We start from the raw sequence: 21,691 nt of genomic DNA, 5'->3' as shown, positions 1-21,691 counted from the left end.
CATTGGAGAGGGGAAGTTTAGAGTCATGTATGTCACCTGAAGGATAGTTGGAGTTTAAAACATTGGAATGTTTAACAGCGAGTCTTTGGGTGGAAAATGCTGTGATTAATTGTGCAAACATAACAATATTCTTACAAGAGCTAGAACAAACATATGACACTGCTACAAAGAGTTAATAATAGAGGGACAAATGGAGAAAATAGTATCTACTGAAAACTATGGACTACAGTTAGCAGTAATATTTTAATATCCTTTCCTTAGTAATGTACTACACCAATACTATGGGTCAACAATTGGGAAGGATGGGGAAGATTTTGGTTTTCTCTTTTATTTTTATTTCTTTTCTTGAGTAATGAAAATGTTCTCAAATTGATCATGGGGATATACGCATAACTATATGATGATACTCTGAGCTAGGGATTGCATATTTTGGATGGTTTGTATGATATGTGAATGTATTTCAACAAAACTGCATTTGAAAAGAACATGAATGGAGAAAGCATTATCTATCAAAGTTCACATTCCAGGATGGAAGTGACATGGTTTGTACTAATTTATATTTCCCCTTCCTCTCCCCTGACTACCTTGAAACCAATTATACAGGTGTGGGATAACACAGGAGAATAACTTTAACTCCAGGAAAAAAGATAACTTCAAACCTAAGCTTTTCTGGACATTAATCTTCCCCAACCACATCCACCCACCTCTCTCACCCCTGCCCTCCTGCTTCCCAGGGCTCTGAGTGAGTCCTTACTGGACAAATGCTTAATTCCCTTCTCTTGTCTCCTTACTCTTACAGGCTCCAGGTATCCTCATTAACTCAAAGGAAAACTTTCCCAACCAAGTGGTCCAAAAGGCAAACTCAGGAAATCCTTCCCTGTCTCTGTGGAATCATCATCTTGAGTGCAAAGTCAGTCAATCACTCACTCAGTCCTGTTACTTTACTGCCTCCAAGTGCTTTTCCTCCAACCTATGCCCAGTCCTTAAAAAGCGTGTTCTTCTCTGTTTAAACAGAACTGAGAGCTACTCTCGGACCCTCTGCTCTAGAAGCCATCTGGCTTGCTTAATGTTGTCTAGTCCATTTTATTTTTCTTTGATCAAAATTTTACCAAAAATTTTATGCTAAAAAATGTTGCATGCAACAAAAGAAACAAGTTGAATCTCCTCAAAGATAAAAATGGGATGACAAAGTGGACAGCCAATGGCTTACTGACTTGAGGAGTTTGGAAAATATGGTGTAGAAAGTGTGCTGGGATCTAGATAGCAAAGATGAAGTCCAAAAAGTCAAAGAGATAGGTTTATATGATCCTGCTGTCAGCACAGATCGACAGTGGACAGACCCCAGGGGGGCTGTCTGCTAACTGGACACATGGAACAGCACCACAAGATGACTCAAGGCTCCCAATATCAAAAGAATTAACCAATGAACTGGACAGCTCTAAATATACTGATGATTTTAAGCCCCTGGGGTGTGTGGATGGTTTACACATGGCAATAGCTAACACATCATCCATTTTAAATAGATACCCATGCTGAATCCCCAAACTATTGATGTTCAAACAAAACATCAGTCTTGAGACATAGGATAGTAAAAACCTCTACTTCTCCATCATAGGAAGTAATTCTTTCTATAAATATTTAGACTGTAAGATTTGAGAAATAAGACAATTTCACATATATTATTTTAATAAACCCTTCATTGTGAATGTGTATCTGTTCCTAGTAACTGAAGCAGAACTGCTAAAAAATAGATACATTCTCACACTTTTGTTAAATAATCCAAGAAAATGGGTGTCATCTTCTCTCATATTCAAAACCTAAGGAATGAGAGTTTATAATATTTTTAACCCCAACCCTGTGGTTTCACCTTCCTCCTCCCTGACTCTTTGCAGGACCATCCCTCAGCCACCATCCCACATCAACCTTGATGATCTGAACCATGTGAATGGAACATTTTCTGGGGTTTGGAGCCAGAGAACTTCAGTTCAAAGAGAAGCTTCAATGGAGTCCAGAGCCTCTGAATTCTGACTTATTGTGTTCCAGTTAAAAACATAGTTGCCATCATAGAGATGCGGTTTTTCCTCTAGAGACATCTTTCTCTTCAGATAGATCCAGGACAGTCAAATGGAACATGAAATAAATGTTATAGCAGCACAGGCCCATCCACCTATCACAATTACAGGCAAATACACTCATTTTTTTTCTTCTGTCCCTGATTGGAACATCATGTCTTGATTGAATCCTTCTCATTTGCTCAACAACACTGACATTAGATAAAGCATACCTTCTGAGCGCACCCCCTGAGGCCTTCTGTGGAAGATTAATCACAAAACCCTCCCAAATATTTCATGCCTCCCTGTATTCACATCTTTCAAAATGTGACTTTGCCACATCTCTAATAAACAGGTGGGGTACTTAACCTACCCTTTAAAAAAAGTAGGCTTTCATAGTTACATTAGTCCAGAGAATGAAGTAAAAAGCACATTGTGCCAGAACTGAGTCTAGGTTTCCATATACCCTATAAGCTTTTATAGTCTCTCTTGTAAACCTTCCAAAGCCCATAAGGATCACCTAGAATTATTCTACCAGATAATGTGAGAGATGTGGCCAACTCAGTGCAAAGCCAACCTGATGGTCAACAACAGACTTGTGAAAGAAAAGAAATGTATTTGTACCTTTCTAGATGAATGCCACCGAGTGGGGCTGCCAGCTAATGGGACACGCAGGGCAGGACTGCAAGGTGTGTCACAGCTCCCAATATGAAAAGAATTAACCAATAAACTGGACAGCTCTAATAATGCTTATGATTTTAAGCCACTGGGATTTGGGGATTTTTTACACATGGCAATAGCTAACACATCATCCATTTTAAATGGATACCCATGCTTAATTCACCAAGCTATCTACCCTCAACAACTAGACTAAAATGAGTGGTCTCTGCGTCTGAAGTATAGTGAGCACATAATAAATATTTTTGGAAGCATAGATTAATATCAAATTTAACAAAAATCTGTTATATAGGTATGTTCAGTTGAATTGTTTTGGTTTTCTCACTAGGTTCGTGAAAATAAATGTCTTAAACCATGTGTTCCATAAAGAGGTGTGGAAGTAATAGCAGATCTTTGATTTATTTCTACTCAAAAAAAAGTGAAATAAATGAATGAATTAAAGATTTTAACAAAGAATTCTAGTTAAAGCAGACTTAAAAACTATGATTTTAGTCTGTCACAGATCATGGGAAAAGCTATCATGTATTTCTAGAGTGACAGAGTTTTAAAAAAAATGTAGAATTGTCTTTGAAGGAATAAGTATAACAGAAAGAGATGGAGTAAAGGTAAATGGAAGTTAGAAAGGAACTACACTATAACTACACCAGTAACCAGGACAAGAAAAGCTTGAAGGAAAGACAGAGACTGTGGAAAGAAAAAGTAAGAGAGGAAGACTACTTAGCAGAAAGTTTTCAATACCTGGTGGCCGGGAGGTGGCGGAGTAGCTGCAGAACTCAGTAACCATCAGGACTCAGTACAGCAGGACTCAGGGACCATCAGCTGAGAAAGGAGGTTTGTGTTTGAGGCTGAAGCAGTGTGGGTGGAGCTGTGATGCTGCTGACAGTAATAATCTGCCATGTCCTCAACCTGGAGACTGCTGAGGGTGAGCATGAAATCTGCCCCAGACCCACTGTCACTGAATTGGTCAGGCATCCCAGATGTCTGGGCACAGTTAATGAGCAGTTTAGGGGACTGTCCTGGTTTCTGCTGGTGCGAGGCTAAGTAGTTCTTCTGGTTGGAGCTGGATAAAAGACTCTGACTGGACTTACAGTTGATGGTGGCAGTTCCTCCTGGAGACCCAGTCAGGGAGACTGGAGTTTGGGTCATCATGATGTCCTCAATGACACCTGAGAACAAGAACTGACAAGGACCATATATTGCATAGAATATAAATTACAATATTTATATAAAATAATTGGGATTTTTATATATCATAAATAAACAAAATGGTTCTAGATGAAATAGTTTAATTACTCTACATGATAAAATCATTTTTTGAAAAATTCACTTCTGAAGCCCTCATCTGAGCCCCAGAGCCCCAGGAGGATGAGGAGTTGGGACAGTGACAGCATCTTGCACACCGTCTGGTGCACTCAGGCCCTGTCTCCAGGGTATTTCCATTAATAAAGTCTGAGCAGCCGGATGGTCCCTATGCAAAGCATCCATCCCTTTCCCTTATAGGAAAACACACTGTGCAGTGATTTGAGATGACAAAGAAGGGCACCAGATAAAAATATCATGAACATAGGAAATTGATTATATATACCAACCATATGGTCAGAATTTAAGCCTATACTTTTCAAATTAGTTAGTAAAATATTGATATGTAAAATATGTATGGAATCAACTTTATTCTTTCAAAATGAATGCAATCACCTTGAAAACATAAATTAATTTTGCAATTGAATAAATGTGTTTTTGAGTGTACAATTTCAAAACATAATATCATGAATATATAGGGAATGTACATTCAGTGGATATATTTGTTGATATCTTCAGAATGCATAACAATGGATTACATGAGAATGTTTGGCAGATTTACATCTCTGTCTCAGCTTCTGTTCTGAATTTTGAATTTGCATGTGAAGATTCTTTTGGACAAATAACCATATCATAAACTTTTCTGGTTTAAGGTATTAAATTACAAAGGAATCAAACAGAAACCATGTGCTCATAAAGCTTTCTTTTATTATGAGGGACAGATAATAAACACACAAATCACCTCTGCTGCTTTTCTGAACCTGAACCCCCTGAGATTTCCTCTCCTTTGGCAATGTCATGACTCAAGGTAAGTGGGACAATATGTGTCCAGTACATTTTATAAACTTTAATCCCTCACCATGAACCAACTCAGAGAAAGGGAGAACAGAACAAGTAAGGACAGTTGAACATTTTTATGGGCAACAAAATAATTCCTCTCTCAGGTTTTCAACTTTGGCTGCAGACAATTATTTCTAATGCTCCCAAGAGCTTTCCTTGAGGAGAAGCTTCCTCAGCACATATTTTTCCATACCTAATGAATAAGTTCATTTTTCTGTAGTTCATCTATTTCTCAGATCATTATTCTAGTGAGTTTCCCCTTATTGGGAATTCAAGAATGTTGCCGCACAGACCCACTTCCACCCAGAAGCTCTCCTACTATTACACATGCCTGCGGGCTTCTGTGTCCTCATACTTGGGTATAAAGGGTAGCGGTGTATTCTGGAGTCTTGCTCATTACTTTGTGTTTTGCCTTGGCTTCCATAAAGTCTTTTTTACATTCATAAACAATCTTAAATCTACTAAATCAAATTTCACTCTACTTGCCAACATTGATTATTTTACCATTTCAATACAGTAGAATGAGTTTTTCACCCTTATGAACATTCAGACATTTCAGAACCTCATGAATGATGAGATGGATAAACAGGATATGAAATGGAAAATGAATGCTGTGGGTGGGGCCCACATAAAATGTGAGGAACAGGAGTGTCCATTTGAAAAAGGAGACAATTGAGCTGATGCCTGCATGACCGAGAGAGTTGGCCATGCAAAAGTCAGGGAGGTGGAGGACACTTCAGAAAATGCAGGCTGGGCATGTTCAAGGAGGACAAAGAAATGGTACATGGAGTTTACGTGTTTGTATTTGTTTGTTGGTTTGTTTCTGTGGCATGGGCAGACTCTGGGGATTGAATCTGCATAGGGACACTTTAAATGCAAGAAAAATTGGGTATTGGTGGAAATTAATTCATGTTTTTACCAATCATTTTCATAGCATATTATAATTTTACCCTGCAAGGAAGGGGAAATGTGGGAATGATAGCATTTCTATAATAACTGGGTTGTTAGGTGTGCTATCTTCTCTTTTTTGAAATCATGAAATGCTTTTTAACAGTGAAATTTTTCAAACACTGCTCCATGCCAAAGATATAATTCAGTTCAATTGTTATTTGGTATGTAATAGAATATGATAATACAGTATGCAGAATTCTACAATGGCATTGAATATTGTTGCACCACTGATATATACACACCTCTCTCAGCAATTCAATCCAACAATAATTTAGATTCTGTGTTAAGGGTTTGTTCAGATAAAAGGAATTCAGTTACCCAGGGAAATTAGCAGAGAGAGCCTGATCTTATCAATATGTGTTTGTTCTGAATGGAGAGGTCAGAGAGTGTGATGCCTGAAAGATTGAAAATATGAGAGGAATCTAATAAGAGGAGGATTCTCTGAAGCTGAATCTGGAATGGAGGGTTCAAAGTCAAGGACTAAGGGCAGCTTCTTAGAACTGAGCTGGCAGGAAAGAGGGACCTCAAATCTACAATTGCAATGAATGGATTATGCAGTGACAACTATGTGGGATTGCAAGAGAGCACCAAATTCTAGAAAGAACATAGCCCAACAGACACCTTAATTTTTGACATGCAAGCCCCCAAAAGGGAAACTGACCACATATGCCAGGACTTAGGATCAGCAGAACTCTGCTAATATGCTGTTGTCCGGTGATTTGTTGTGAAGCCATAGAAAGCAGGTACAGATAAAAATGAACCAGACATTAAAAGATAGGTACTAAATCCAGATAGAAGAAATGATCTTTACACTAGATTTATGGTGAAGATCAGATGCTTAAGCTTTGACTCCTGATGCAAGGTGATGTGCTTTCTGCCCTCTTTCTTCCACAACAATTTCCTAAATGTGTTCATGGCTATGTTGTCATGGGGATAAGATTATTTTTACCACAACAATTTTGCTTTATCAAAATTTATTTTGTCAGCATCACAAGAACATTGAGGACTTGAACTCAATTAAAAACAGTCACTTGTGATACCAGATATTCACCAACACCAGAATGAAGCTCCAAACCTTTTCTTAGATACCATAAATTGCATGAAGAAAAAGTAAATAACAGAAATAAATGGATTTTCTATTTGCAACATGAGGTTACTGATCGAAAAATGGCATTATGTATTTATATTCAAAATTATTCCTCTACTAATGGAGCAAGCCATAAAAGCTATCATTTTTTTCTGTCCCACTCAGGGAAACTGAGAATCAAAATGAGTAAAGTTATTGTATAAGAAACCTTTTTTTTATCAAAATGAAAGGTCATAATTCATAGTGGCACATAAATTCACCTTCAGCAGCTACAAATGGTAAATTGGTTTGGGGGACTAGTGCACTTCAACTAAATACTTGCATGTGAATTGGATGCTTATGTTGTTTAACAGATTCATGTGCTATTGCTTTCATGTGGTCAATATCATAGCATACAGTAAATACCAGTCAAGGTCTTTGCATGTCACACATTTATTTTTATACTGGTTGAAAAAATAATTGGTAGCTAGTTGTTTGTGAAAGACACACTTTCATTTTTGTTTATCTTATTGCAAACAAAGATTTCTTGGGAAAGAGAAAACTATTATCAAACTGTAAAATAAAGAGTCACAAATTTGTACCATGCATTACATGAGAAAACCACCTTAGCAAGGGTTTTTTCACTATTCCCTGCTTCTTCTATGGCAGCACTGCTCTACCTCTATCACCCACAAATATTTACAACAAAATATTCTGTAATTTCCAACATTTTCCAATAGCAAAGTGTTCTGGACTTAAATGTATGCTACAGAAAGGTATGTCCAAGTCCTAAAGCTAAATCCTCTCAATGTGTGGAAATAGATGTTGGAAAAGATGAGCCACAGAATGACTATGGTGGGCCCTTATCCTATATGATTGGTAACCTTCTAAGAAGAGGAAATTTAATTCGGATCAACAGACAGAAGAAAGTCACCATGTGACAAGCAAGTCAGAAAATACCATAGATTTCTGGGAAACCACTGGCAAAAATGAAGACAGAGCCATGCAAAATATTCTCCCCTACAATTTTAAGGGAAAACATGGCCATGCTTATGTACTAGTCATGGTTCTCTAGAACAGAACCAAGAGAAGACATCTGTAAATATGAGATTTACAAAAGTGTCTCACACAACTATATGGATGTTAGAGTCCAAAATCTGTAGGCAGGCTCTGAACTGGCAGCTCCAATGAAGGTCCTCAAAGAACTCCCCAGGAAAGGATGGTTTGTTGACATGGAAAGGGAGATTATCTCTTCTGAGTTCTCCTTAAAACCTTTGGGCAATTAGTGTAAGCATCACTTACTTCAGTAGACACTCCCCTCTGCTGAATACAGACATAATCAACCATGGATGCATCAAACTTGCTCATGATTTAAGACCAGGTAATGTTCTCACAGAAACAGAAAGGGCACTGCTTGCTTAACTGGGAATCATTACATGCCCAAGTTGACACGTGAAATCACTGTAGTAAAATAGCAAACTGTCCTCCATTACTTGTACAGTTGTACAGCAGGACTACTGAGCCTTTCTCCAAGTATTTTTCATATAAATAACTGGTAATTTCCAACATTAAAACTGCAGCCACTGAGTGGAAACTGGCCACATTGTGCAGCTAGGAGTACACAGAACAGACCAAAGCACAATAGGACAGTGTGTGAGGCTGCAGGGACAGATGCATCAACAGATTTGGCTGTTCCAAGATGAAAAGGTAAAGGGCCAGGAATGAAAGAAGATTATCTCAGGTCTTGCTCAGGTTGAGCTGCATTTCTGAGGGATTGATCTTTTCACCACACTTGGATCTCATAAATTAATTGTATCAGAGGTTGAGAGTAAAGCATTAATACATAAATTTCTTTAAATCTGCCATCATTTCTTTAAATGCAGCTATTAGTGATACTTTAGTAGAAAAACTTAAAAAGCTGAGACAAATGTTAAATTGGGAAGTACACTCAGTAAATATATATAAACAGCCCTGATTCAGAATGGCAAGAAGAACAAAGTTAACCTAATTAGGTAAAAATTCATCCACAAGTGTGAATGACTCAAGGACACATCATCTGCAACGATGTCACTGTGACCTAAATTGGCTGGATATCAGAATCTGTTGGGAAACTTGGTGAAAATATGACACTTTAGCTAAAATACAGTCAAACAGTTCCAAATTACCAGAATTGGAATTTGGGAATCTGCATTTTAGCAAAATCTAAAGATCTTGTTTTTGTAGCCTGTCTCACCAGTCAGCATACAGGCATTTAGAAACCAACTCTACAACATGAAGCAGTTCCCAGCCACATCAGGAACAACAATCAAACTTGTTTCACCTTGTTTATATGAGCATTAAAGGAGGTATTTGAAACAAATCATTGTTTATATGAGGATTAAAGGAGGTATTTGAAACAAATCATAGGTATTAGATACTATCATAGTTATCCAAATATTAAAGAACTGACAACCCAGCTGATGACAGAAACATGACTGTTCAATGTAGAAAAAAATCCATGGCTGAATTCATTGTGAGGTGGGGTGAGTGGAAAAGCACCAAGGTGCTGAGTGTTCAAGCAAAATGTGGTAATAAGAATGTTATGCAGTAACCAGAGGACTCTGAGGTTGGAGGGCATATTTATATTTTGATAAAATTGAAGCTACAATAGACTGAGAAGAAAGAGGCATTTATGTATTATGGAAATGATGGCAGTGCCCACGTGTGGTCCAGGTGCAAGAAATTCCTGCAAGCATTTACAAGTATTGGCTTATTGTGCCTCATGACATTCCTACAAAATAGATGCAATTATTTCAGCCATTGTGCATGTGTGAAAACTTAGGCACAGAGTAGTAAATGAAGTTCCCAGACCCAGCAAGGCTCAGAACAGCAGAAAGTAAATTTCATCCTTTAGGGATTAAGGTCATGGTATACTCATTTATGGTATTTTGGTTTTCTAAAGCTGCTAGAATGCCATATACCAGAAATGGGTTAATTTTCATTTCAGGTTTTATTAGGTTATGAATTTTCAGTTCCAAGGCCATGAAAATATCCAAATTAAGGCATCAAAAAGAAGAAATCCTCTCTGAGGAAAGATTGCTGGCATCCAGGTTTCCTCTGTCACAATAGAGCACACGTGGTGATGCCTGTTTGTCCTTTTCTACTGGTCCTGGATTCAATGGCCACCTTCAAAACATATCTGAGTATTTCTTCCTCTGTTTTCCTGCTTGACATCTTCCTGATGTCTTCCTGCTGTTGTAGTTTGCAAGGTGCTAGAACATGATAGAACAGAATGACTTTTACAAAGGGGAATTTATTAAGTTGCAAGTTTACATGTTCTAAGGCTGTGAAATGTCCACATTAAAGCATGGCTATAGAAGTGTCAAATCTAAGGCATCCACAGAAAGATACCTGGGTTGGAGAAGGCCAATGATGTCCAGAGTTTCTTTCTCTATTGGAAAGGCACATGGCAAACATGGTGACATCTGCTAGCTTTCCTCCACAGGTTTCTTGTATCATGAAGCTCCCCCAGGGGTATTTTCCTTATTCATCTCCAAAGATCTCTGGCTATGTGGGCACTAAAGCTTTTTCCAAAATGGTTCTTTCTTAAAGGACTCCAGTATAGAACTGCACATTGAATGGGTGGAGACACATCTCCTTGGGAACAACAAAAAGCCCCATCCAACAATATTGAATGAGGATTAAAGGATATGGCTATTTTGGAGTCCACAACAGATTGAATTGGTCACACCTGCCTTTTAAACTCTCATAAAGGACTCCAATGAAGGATTAAGATCCACCTTCCATGGGCTGGGTCACATCTCAAATGAAATATCCTAACCAAAAGATCCAATCCACAATAGGTATATTCCCACAGGATTGATTAAAAGAACGTGACATTTTTGGGGTACATAACAGCTCTAAAATAGCACATGTGGATACAGAACTTACTGCCAATGGTCCTGACAATGTGAGGAGTGCAGAAGGTTTCAGGAGTCAGATTAATAACCCTTAAAGATGTTCCCAGCTTAATCCTTGAGCCTACAATCTGTTAGATATATGGCAAAAAGAACTTTGAAAATATCATGAAGTACATAGGTGCTGAAGTGGGAGATTAACCTGGATTATCTGGGTGCCCTTGGGAAATCAAATGAGCTCATAAAAGGAAAGCACCTCCCAGGACTGTGGTCAGAGAAACATGTGACAACAGAAGTAGGATCAGGAGATGAAGTGTTGATTACTATGAAGACCAATGAAGCAGGGCACCAGCCAGGGAATTGTGAGGTCTCTACAAGCTGGAAAGGGCAAGAAACAGATTCTCACCTGAGATGAAGGGGGACATTGCTGCACCATGATTTTGGCTGTATGAATCCATTTTGCCCTAATGATGGGAAGAACTGTAAATGAGATATTTCTAACATTTGTGGGAGTTGTTATAGGAGCAATAAGAAACTAAAAAAGAGATTTTTACTGCATTATCCAACAGAGACCATCACAAAAAAGGAATTAAGAGACTGGACCCATTTGCTGTCTCCTAAAAAAAACTTCTTGAAAAGAAATCAGTAGGCCACCTCTAGGCAGATAGAGGAGCTAGGTATGTCTAGGGCTGTGTGAACAGGAAATAGTCACTTTATAAGAGACTCATGGACAAGAAGAACAGAGGAGGTGGCTGCATTCAACAGTAAATCACAATGGGAGGAAATTCTTAATATTTCTGACAGAAGTATTCTGCCCATCTTCATCCTGGAGCCCGCTAATGCTGACAGAAAACTCTGATGTGATCAACTGACAAGGGCCTGTCAGGGAGGCCAGATGCCCTGTGTTGAGCAGTTAGGAGACAATCCTGGCTTCTGCTATGTGCCAATTTGAAAGTATTAACCAAAGAAAAGGCATGTTTTAATCCAGATACAATATTGTAGGAGCAGCCATTTCTACTAATAGATTAGTCTGTTAATATAATCTATTAATAGATTAGTTAATAGACTATTAATAGATTAGTCTGTTAATATAATCTATTAATAGATTAGCCTGTATGTTAGACTCTTTTGATTAGATTATCTCCTCAAAGATATGGATGCCCAATTGTGGGTGTGACCATTTGATTAGATAGAGATGTGAGTCCACCCATGTCAGGTGGGTCTTGATTATTTTACTGGAATCCTTTAAAAGAGGACCATTTTGGAGACAGTCAGAAATTACCAAAGTCTCAGAGCCAAGAGAGGTCAGCATTGATAGGGATGTCGACACCTAGAGAAGAGAAACATAGACATTTGGAGCAGACATCACCATGAGATGTCAAGCAAGTCTGAACCTGGAGAGAGTCTGGGAAACCAAGAGATGAAAGCCAACCCTGGAGAAGCAAAGGGAGGAACCCCCACAGGAACAGAGGCTGAAAGCAAAGGAGCCTAGGATCAAGGGACCAGCAGATGCCAGTCACATGACTACCCGGCTGACAAAGGTGTTCATGGCTCATCAGATTTCCTTGAACTAACGTATTTTCCTTGGAGGCCTTAGTTTGGACATTCATATAGATTTTATAGGTTTAGAGCTATCAGAAACTTTGCAGAGAATTTCTAAAGGATCTTTAGGCTGGTCAGAAATATTCATGGTAGAGTGTTGTGGAACAAAGACCAGTAGAAAGTAATAAAGTGGGTAATAAAAATGCATATTAATTGCATAAGCAGTAACACTGATATTTAGTGAAAGATAAAAGAAAAGTAATGTACTTAAAATATCTGGCAAAATTGTATAAGTCAATGTGGGAACTAAACAGAATTCAGGTGATCTAAGGATATCGCTTTCACCATGAGGACAGTTGAAAATTGTACTTGTTTGTTAAATGCTGCCAGAATGCAATATACCTGAATTGGAATGGCTCTTAAAAAGGCAATTCATTAAGTTGCATGTACACATTCTAAGGCTATAAAAATATCCAAACAAAGACATCCTGAGAAAAATATCTTGACTGAAGAAAAGCCGATGGGCACAGCAGACCTATGTCATGTGCGGTTGGCATCCACTCCTCCTTTGGCTTCTCATTTCAAACAATCCCCCTGGAAGCATTTTTTTTTCTGCATCTCTAAACATCTGGGTCTTCTGTTGACTATGACAACTCTGTCAGCTATGTCAGCTCTGAAGCTTTTCCCAAAATAGTTCTGTGTTTAAGGACTCAAGTGAACAACCCCACCTTGAATAGGTGGAGACACATCCTCAAGGAAACCATCTGCTCAAAAAGTCCTACGCACAATTGGCTGGGTCAGATCTCCATGGAAACAACTTACTTAAAAGATTGTGCCAAGCAATATTGAATCAGGATTAATGAGTCACTTTCTGGGGTACACAACAGTTTCAAACTGCCACAAAGGTTTTAATTAATTTTAGACATTACTATTGTGTGTTACAATTTTTTGAATAACCACTAATATAATTAAAATGCATTATATATAATACACTAAAAAGAAGAAGACATCTTTTCTCCAACTAAAATGTAAAGTTCATCACATTTTATAAATCACACGTAACCAGAATCTTAGTCCTTAAAAGGAGACACATCTAAAGCATTATAAAGCTACAGAAAGGTTGAAAGTAAAAGAATGGAAAATTATGTGTATATATATATATAATTGCAGCATTAACTAAAAATAGGGTAGTTATAATAATATCCAAAATGCCTATAATTTAAAGCAAAAATCATTACTAAGTAAAGCATTTCACTTCATGATGATAGATGGTTCAATTTACCTTGAAGATATAACAACACTAAATTTTATCCATCTAATAATCAAACCTCAAAAGACAGACAGCAAAAAGTGGACAATTGTAAGGAGAAAAAGCATAAATACACAATGGTAAAAGTGGCATCATTTATCCCCTATTTCAGCTTTATAAAACAACCAGGAAAGTTTAATAAAAATAAGAAAATCTGAAAAATAGAAAAATTATGAAAACATTAATGGATTTACACATTCACATCAAGGCACATGTAGAACCACATAAAGAAATGATTACAGGCAGAGACAGCAAACACACATGAACACATTTCAAAACACTGAACGCTCTGAAAACATTTTCTCTGACTTGCAGGCAGTTAAGCTAGAGGTTAATGCTAAAACATGATTTTAAAATATCCATATATTTTAAAAATAGTAATTTCATGTCTATGCTCCACTTCTGAAAAGCACAAGTAAGCTCCAACCAGACAGAATGTTCCACAGATAAAATGAACTCACCACACAATTCAAAATACTATAAGCACTGGATCCTGAACAAAACCTGATAGATTCTGGAAGAGAGTCAACAGTTTGGAAAAGGGAAGTTTAGTATAAAGAACTATTAAACTGTGACAGAGAAGTGACTTTGAGATGAAGGAGAGCTCTACATGGCACCTTAGACAGAGGATGGACCCCTGAGAGAAACACAGGGAAGTGGGGGTCCCTCCTCAAGACTGGCTTTTAGACCCTCCTGGAGAAGGTGTAGTTTCAATCCCCTGAATAGCAGGGAAGGTCTCTGGATTGCACAGGATAGAACTGGTCTGGTCTGCAGTCTCTGGGCAACCGGAAGGAACCCTTCAGACATGGGTGGAGCACAGGAGAACCACAGGGAGGGGCGGAGTGCACGTGTGCAGAGGGTGTGGGGACACAGGTGCAGGCAACAGGCCTGGAGCTCACAATGGCCTCATCAAAGGAACTCTCAAGGCCATGGAATGTATGGTGTATAAATAAAACTGTTAAAAAAGAGTTCATTTGATAAATTTTGGTGGATTCACACAGTGAAATTTTATTCAGCAATGTAAGTGAATAAATTGCAAATGCATGCAAAAGAATAGATGCTCTATGAATATAGAGTGAAAAAATGCCAACAGCAAAATAATGTATTTAGGATGATTCCATTTATATAAAGTTCCATAATAAGCCAAACACTATGGTTTAGTGATGACTATCTGGAATTTTAAAATGTGAATCAAGGAAGTGAGTACTATGAGATTCAGAGACATCAAAAAGGAAGGGCTATGGTTGGTAAGGGAGGAGTGGATGTGAGTAGGATGTTAGGCAGAAATGTGCCAGGTGATGACATCTTGGTGACTACTAGGTTGTTGTTAATCAAAAATGCATATGTGTTGGGCAGGCCACGGTGGCTCAGCAGGCAAAGTTCTCATCTGCCATTCTGGTGACCTGGATTTGATTCCTGGTGCCTGCCATTCAAAAAACAAAAATAAAAACAAAAAAGTGTATGCGCACATGTTTTATGCAATTTTCATTGCCATATTTTAAAATTAAATGTTAAATATTAAATATGTATTTATAATACATACAATTTCACACATTTATTGACACATATGAAAAATATCATCAGAGTACCTGAAACTGTATTTGACAGAGTATTTGGTCAATTAATATTTGTTGAATAAATTAAAAAATAAAAATAAATAGAATTGAGGAAAATTTTAATCCTACCAATGTTAATGTCAATGGATAGAACAGTTATATCTTCTCTTAATTCATATTTGCAGCTCAAACTTCTCTTCTGAATTCTGAACTCAACTTTCTTGGTTGTATCTATGGCACTTATAACAGTATCTCTGATACCTATCTCATGTTTTTCCATGTGGAAAAAAATATATATATATTGGTCAGCTTAGTGATATAGTTTTTCTTAAAGAATCATCTTTATATTCAGAAAGATTCATGGTATTAAAATGAAATATGGAATTAGTGCTAAAGCAGCACAGGCATATCCACTTATCATAGTTACAAATTAATACAGAATCACTTTCTTTTTGTGCCTGAATGACACAGCATTTCTGCAGCAGAACTTTCTCATTTTCTCAAATGACACTGAGGTTGGAGGAATCAAAACTCGCCAATGCATCCCCATGACTCTCTGTGGTTGCTCAACTGCAAAAATTAATGCAAATATTTCATGCCCCCATGTATCCATGTGTTTTGTATTGTGACTTTGCAGTCTCTTCCATAAAGTAGTAGGGGCAATTTACCCTCCCATTTAATAAAAGCAGGTCTTGTGTGTATTACATTGGTCAAGAGAATGCATCTTGGATTCAGTTAACCTTTTAGGCTTTCACATTTTCTCTTTAAACCTGCCAAGAGCCATCAGAATCAGCTAGAATGACTCTGACAGATGATGAGACACATGCGGCCCAGTCAACTCAAAGCCAAGCTGTTGGCCAACAACACACATGTGAAAGACAAGAAATGTGCCTGTGTCTTTCTAGAGGAGGCAGCTCCCACTGCACCTGGAAGCTACTGGAAACACAAGGGGAAGCCCAGCCGAGATGAGTCAGGCCTGTCGATATCAACACAACTAAACAGCAGACAGAACAGCCGTGAAAATGCTTATGATGTAAAGCACTGGGATTTGGGGAGGTTACCACTGGGCAATAGTCAGTACATCATTCTCTTTTAAATAGCCGCCCACTCTTCCTCCACCAAACCATTTCCCCTCACCTTTTTTTTGTTTTTCTTTATAGGAAAATGACATAGGAGGCATTACACATATGTGTGAGTTTATGTTCTCAATATCTTGAATAAAAGGAGTGAACTTTGCATCTGGCACATAGTAGACCATCAAAAAATATTTTTAAAGGCTTGGATTCATTAGTATCAAATTTAACAATAAATGGTTATATAGGCATATTTGTTTTACACTGTTCCTGCTTTCTCAGATAGTTTCTGAAACAGAATGTCCTTAACCCATGTGTTTCAGAAAGGCATGCAGAAATAATATTATGCATGCACTTAAAGTTTTTCTGTCTATACAACTGAAATAATTTTGTTAATTAAATATTTTCTATAATATTCCATATATAGCAGATGTAAAAGCCATGATTTTAGTCAATCACAGATCATGGGAAAGTTGTCATGTATTTCTATAGTGATAGTTAAAGAACTACAGAATAGTGTTTGAAGGAAAGAGAAAAAGAAAAGGAAAAGAAAGAGAAAGTGTGAAGGAAAAAGGCAGTTAGAAAGGAGGTAGAGTATAATTACTTCAGTACTGAAGACAAGCAAGGCTTGAAGGAAAGACAGAATCCATTGAAGGAAAAAGTAGAACAGGAAGACTAACTACTAGACAGAAAGTTTCAATATGAAGAGGCGGGAGGAGGGGGAGCAGCTGCTGCTGCAGGACTCAGTGCCCCACAGCTGGGAGAGGAGGTTTGTGTTTGAGGCTGAAGCACTGTGGGCGGATCATTGTTATACTGCTCACAGTAATAACTGGCCACATCTTCAGCCTGGGCTCTGGTGATGCTGAGAGAGAAATCTGTCCCAGACCCACTGGCACTGAAACGGTTGGAAACCTCAGGTGCCCGGTTGGATGCCTTATAGATGAGCAGTTTGGGAGCCTGTCCGGGTTTCTGCTGGTACCAGGCTAAGTAGTTGCTAACACTCTGGCTGGCCTTGCAGCTCATGGTAACGGTGTCCCCTGGAGTCACAGCCACAGAGGCTGGAGACTGGGTCATCATGATGTCCCCATTGGCACCTGCAGTCAGAAAAGAACAAGATCACACAATAAATCACAAGTATATAAAATATGTATCCATATGCAGGTTTCCTCATTTATCATATATAATCAGATCTGTTTGAGATGGAATAGTCTGTGCACCCTGCATGTGACAACCATCTCTCCAGCTTTATAAAGACATTGCTCTTCTGAAGCTCTCACCTGAGACCCAGAGCCCCAGGAGGATGAGGAGTTGGGACTGAGACAGCATCTTGCTCACCGTGGTGCACTCAGGCCCCATCTCCAGGGAATCCCCATTAATAGAGTCTGAGCAGTAGCTGATTCCCCAGGACTCTATGCAAATCAGCACAGGGTATAAAGGGAAATGCACTGTGCAGTGAGCTGTGAAGACAGATAATGGAAGGAAGGGGATAAAATAACATTACCACAGGAAATGTGAGTGTAGTCCTGCAAATGTCCCAGAAATCAACTGAACACTATACTTTTCAAGAAACTTTAGAAAATTGCCAAATTTAAAATATTTTATTATCAACTTTATGATTCTAACTACCTTCAATCATCTTATATACATAAATTAATCTTTGTAATAGAATATATGTGTCAATGAATGTAAATTTCTCAACTTTCATTGAACTTTAAAAATATGGTAGCAGAAATTATGTGGAAAATATTCATATCATGGGATAGAATGAGGATGTAGGGCAAAAATTGTGTCTATCTCAGCCTATTCTGAATTTTAAATACATTTTTGAAGTTCCTCTTTGATGTCTCAAAGTCACCTCAATAGGTCCACAAACAGACTTCTGGTATTCCTCTCAACCCAAAGAGTGTCTCTGAAAGTGAGTCACCAGATACTTGCAAGTTACCCTTGGCACTGCCCTGTGTGTCCACAAGTTTTCAAATCACAAATGAAGTGATCCACAGACCTACAGGGTAACGGCCCCACCTAGTGGTCACAGGTAAAATAGTCCAGTTCCCAAAATATCACAGCAGATTTGTAATTTATTCCTACCCAAAATTAAAAGTTTTTATAAAAGTATACAATAACAAGTGAACCTTTCTAGGCCTCAGACATTTGGTTATGAAAAAATGAAACAGAACACCTGACCTCTTGATCCTTTAAATAACCTGGGAGAGACAGACCATAAACAAAGGACATTTCAGCAGCCTCTCTAATCCTGTTTCTCTGAGATTTACCTTCTGAAGCCAAGCTGGTACCCAGGACAAGTGGGGCAAGGTGTGTTCAGCTCCATTTCATGCATCTTCCCTCATTATGAACACAGTCAGAATAAGAGATAAAAAATTGGTACAGCTTAACAATTTTAAATGTAACATAATCCTTCCTGTCTCATAATTTCCACATTTCCTGCAAAACAACCACCCTTCTGCCCCCAAGAATTTTCCTTAAAGTGGAACATCCTAAGACATATATTGTTCCAGTTATAATTAAAAATACATTTATTTTTCTGTAGCTTGTCTCCTTATGAGCCCATTACCTTAGGCGGGGTGCCATTTCCAGACATTCAGGAATGGGGTAGCATAGACCCAAACCCCACAGGAAGACATTCCTACTCAGTCAAAGGTCCACCGTGGTCTTGGCCCACCACATATATGGGTTTGGAAAATGCCACCAGCTTCTTCAGGTTTACCCTCATCCCCCATGGGCTTTCACCTTATTTTCCATGTAGTTAATATACATATATTGTTAATTTAAATTTCTACTTTGTAATTGGCAGTTTTCCTTCTTCAATACAGTAGAATCTCCTTCCCATGCTGACAAATATTTGAAAACTTGAGATAGTCAAGGATGACATGAGATGAAACAGGTTGTGTCATGTGAATGACTGAGGCAGAGGGGTCTCCATAAAATGCTGTGTATGGAAACATCCTCCATGAAAAGTGATTAGTTGACACCATGTATGAATAAAGTTGGGAGTTGGCTTGCAAAACTCAGGTGCAAACACTTCTGAAAATGCACAGGACATGATCTTAGATTTTTAGGAAAGACAAAACTGTGAAAAGCAGACAAGAAACTGATCCTAGGGTCACATTAAAGTTGGTATGAAAGCTGAGGGTTCATATTAAATGCAGTGAAAATCCATAAGACCTGAGTCAGAATTAATTGCTTTTTTAACAGATATTTTCTAGGTCATTTCATGGGCATTAACACTGTGAAGAAGAAGGAAGTATGGAATCTTTATTTTTTCTGGGCCAGCTAGGAAGCTAGCACTTTTATCTTCTCTTCTAAATCATATAATGATTTTTTATTTAAATTTAAAATTAGGACAAAACAATATTTGATAAAAGATAAAAAGAGCATTGTGGTAAGTAAAATTCTAAGAGGACCCTCATATTTGCATATTTAATTAAATCTGTTGACTTTGATTGCATAAGAAATGAAATCTGTTGACTTTGAGAAGGGGAGATTATTCAAATGGGCCTGACCATTTCACAGGAGCCCTTTAAATATTGTTGTACTGGTCAGAGACTAAGAACTCAGTAAGATTCTTTGATAATTGAGATTTGACAAGGCAGAAACTATCTGATGTTGGCTGTGGAGGTTGACGGGCCATGTGACAAGGAATGAGGGCAGCCTCTAGGAGATCAGGACACTCAGCCAGCAAGGAAGTAGGATCCCTGTCCTATCACCCAGGAAACTGATTCTGTCCAACCACAGCAGTTTGGAAGAGAACTCCAAGCTCTGGAAAGAACATAGCCTCACTCACTCCTTGATTTTATTCTTCTAAGACGCTGAGCAGAGAACCCTTCACACTGTGCTCAGCCAGACTCCTGACCTACAGCATTGAGAGTTAATAAACTGCTCACTGTTTATTAACTGATAAAAACTAATATGTGTTTATGAATAAATCTTGTGTTAAAAGGAGATTCCTGAACGCAGAGAGAAGAAACTATCATGCCATTTACTTCATTGCTGAGTGATGTTGACTCCTCTCTCTTCCAGGACAAAGAGTGTGTTTTATGCCTCTTTTACCCACAAATGATTTCCTGTCATTAGATCACATCCACAGGATAAGGGATCAATACTGTGCTATGGAAACACAAGGAAGAACAGAATTAGCTTTAAAGATGGTCAGAATCTCTTCATTCTTGGACTATATGGCCATGTTCTCAGACAAACCATGAAAGCAAGAAGGCAGTAGTATGACATTTTTAATATCCTGAATGAGAAAGTCTTTCAACCAAAGATTCTTTAACTAGCCAAGTATCCTTCAAAATTGAGGGAGAGATTAAATTCTCCAATTGAGAGAACTAGTCAACAAGAGATCAACCCTATAAGAAATATTGATGGGATCCTTGTCAGCTGACAAGAAAAAAGACAAGAGAGGGAATTCTGGAGTTGTGCACAGAATTGAAGAATAAGAGTAAAAGTAATTAAAAGGAAAAGAAAGCAAAGGAGAATAATGTACAGATCTGACAAAAAACATCTAAAGGACAAGATGGTAGAATCAAGAACTGCTTTTACAGTAATTACTTTGAATGTTAATGGACTAAATCCACCAATTAAAGGATGCAGACTGACAGTTTGGATTAAAAAACATAATCTATCTGTATGCTATTTATAAGAAATTTATCTTAGATTCAAGGACACATTTAGATTGAAAGTGAAAGGATGGAAAAAGAACTTCTATGCAAGCTGTAACCAAAAGAAAGAAGGATTAGTTATACTAATATCATGTAAAGACATCATAAGAGACAAAGAAGGACACTACATATTAATAAAAGGGACAATTCACTAGGAAGAAATAACAGTCATAAATGTGCATGTTTCTGATCAAGGAGTTCCAAAGTACATGAGGCACATATTGGAAAAGTTGAAGGGAGCTATAGATACATCAACAGCAGTTGTGGGAAAATTCAACACACCACCTTCCACTATAGATAGAACAACCACATAGAGGTTCAACAAGGAAATAGAGAACCTAAACAGTAAGATAAATGACTCAGATCTAATAAACATATATAGATCATTACATTCCAAAAAAACAGGATACACATTCTTCTCTAGTCTATATGGAATGTTTTCCAGGATAGATTATGTTCTGGGGCATAAACTGAGTCTCTATAAATTTAAGGAGGTTGAAATTATTCAAAGCACTTTCTCTAATCACAACAGAATAAAGTTGGAAATTAATAATCACCACAAGAAACAAGGTTTTCACAAATATATTGAGATTAAACAGTATGCTCTTAAATAATCCATGGGTCAAGGAAGAAATTGCTACAGAAATCATTAAATATCTGGAGATGAATGATGATGAGAAGACAACATATCAAAACTTCCAAGATGCGGCAAAGGCACTGGTGAGAGGGAAATTTATTGTCCCAAATGCCT

General features: G+C 37.9%; 1 pseudogene across 1 annotated transcript; it reads right to left on the bottom strand.

The window, feature by feature from the left end:
• Window positions 1–16,957: 16,957 nt before the first annotated feature.
• LOC143661219 (immunoglobulin kappa variable 3-15 pseudogene) lies at window positions 16,958–17,610 on the bottom strand (annotated as a pseudogene). Its single transcript, XR_013164456.1, has 2 exons — window positions 17,539–17,610; window positions 16,958–17,355 (listed from the first exon to the last, which is right to left on the bottom strand). The product of XR_013164456.1 is annotated as an immunoglobulin kappa variable 3-15 pseudogene (transcript).
• Window positions 17,611–21,691: the final 4,081 nt, after the last annotated feature.

Source organism: Tamandua tetradactyla, chromosome 17, assembly GCF_023851605.1.
Source record: "Tamandua tetradactyla isolate mTamTet1 chromosome 17, mTamTet1.pri, whole genome shotgun sequence".
NCBI classification, from domain to species: domain Eukaryota; kingdom Metazoa; phylum Chordata; class Mammalia; order Pilosa; family Myrmecophagidae; genus Tamandua; species Tamandua tetradactyla.
Note: the sequence above shows the minus strand (reverse complement) of the source record. Positions and strands in the feature narration are given on the sequence as shown.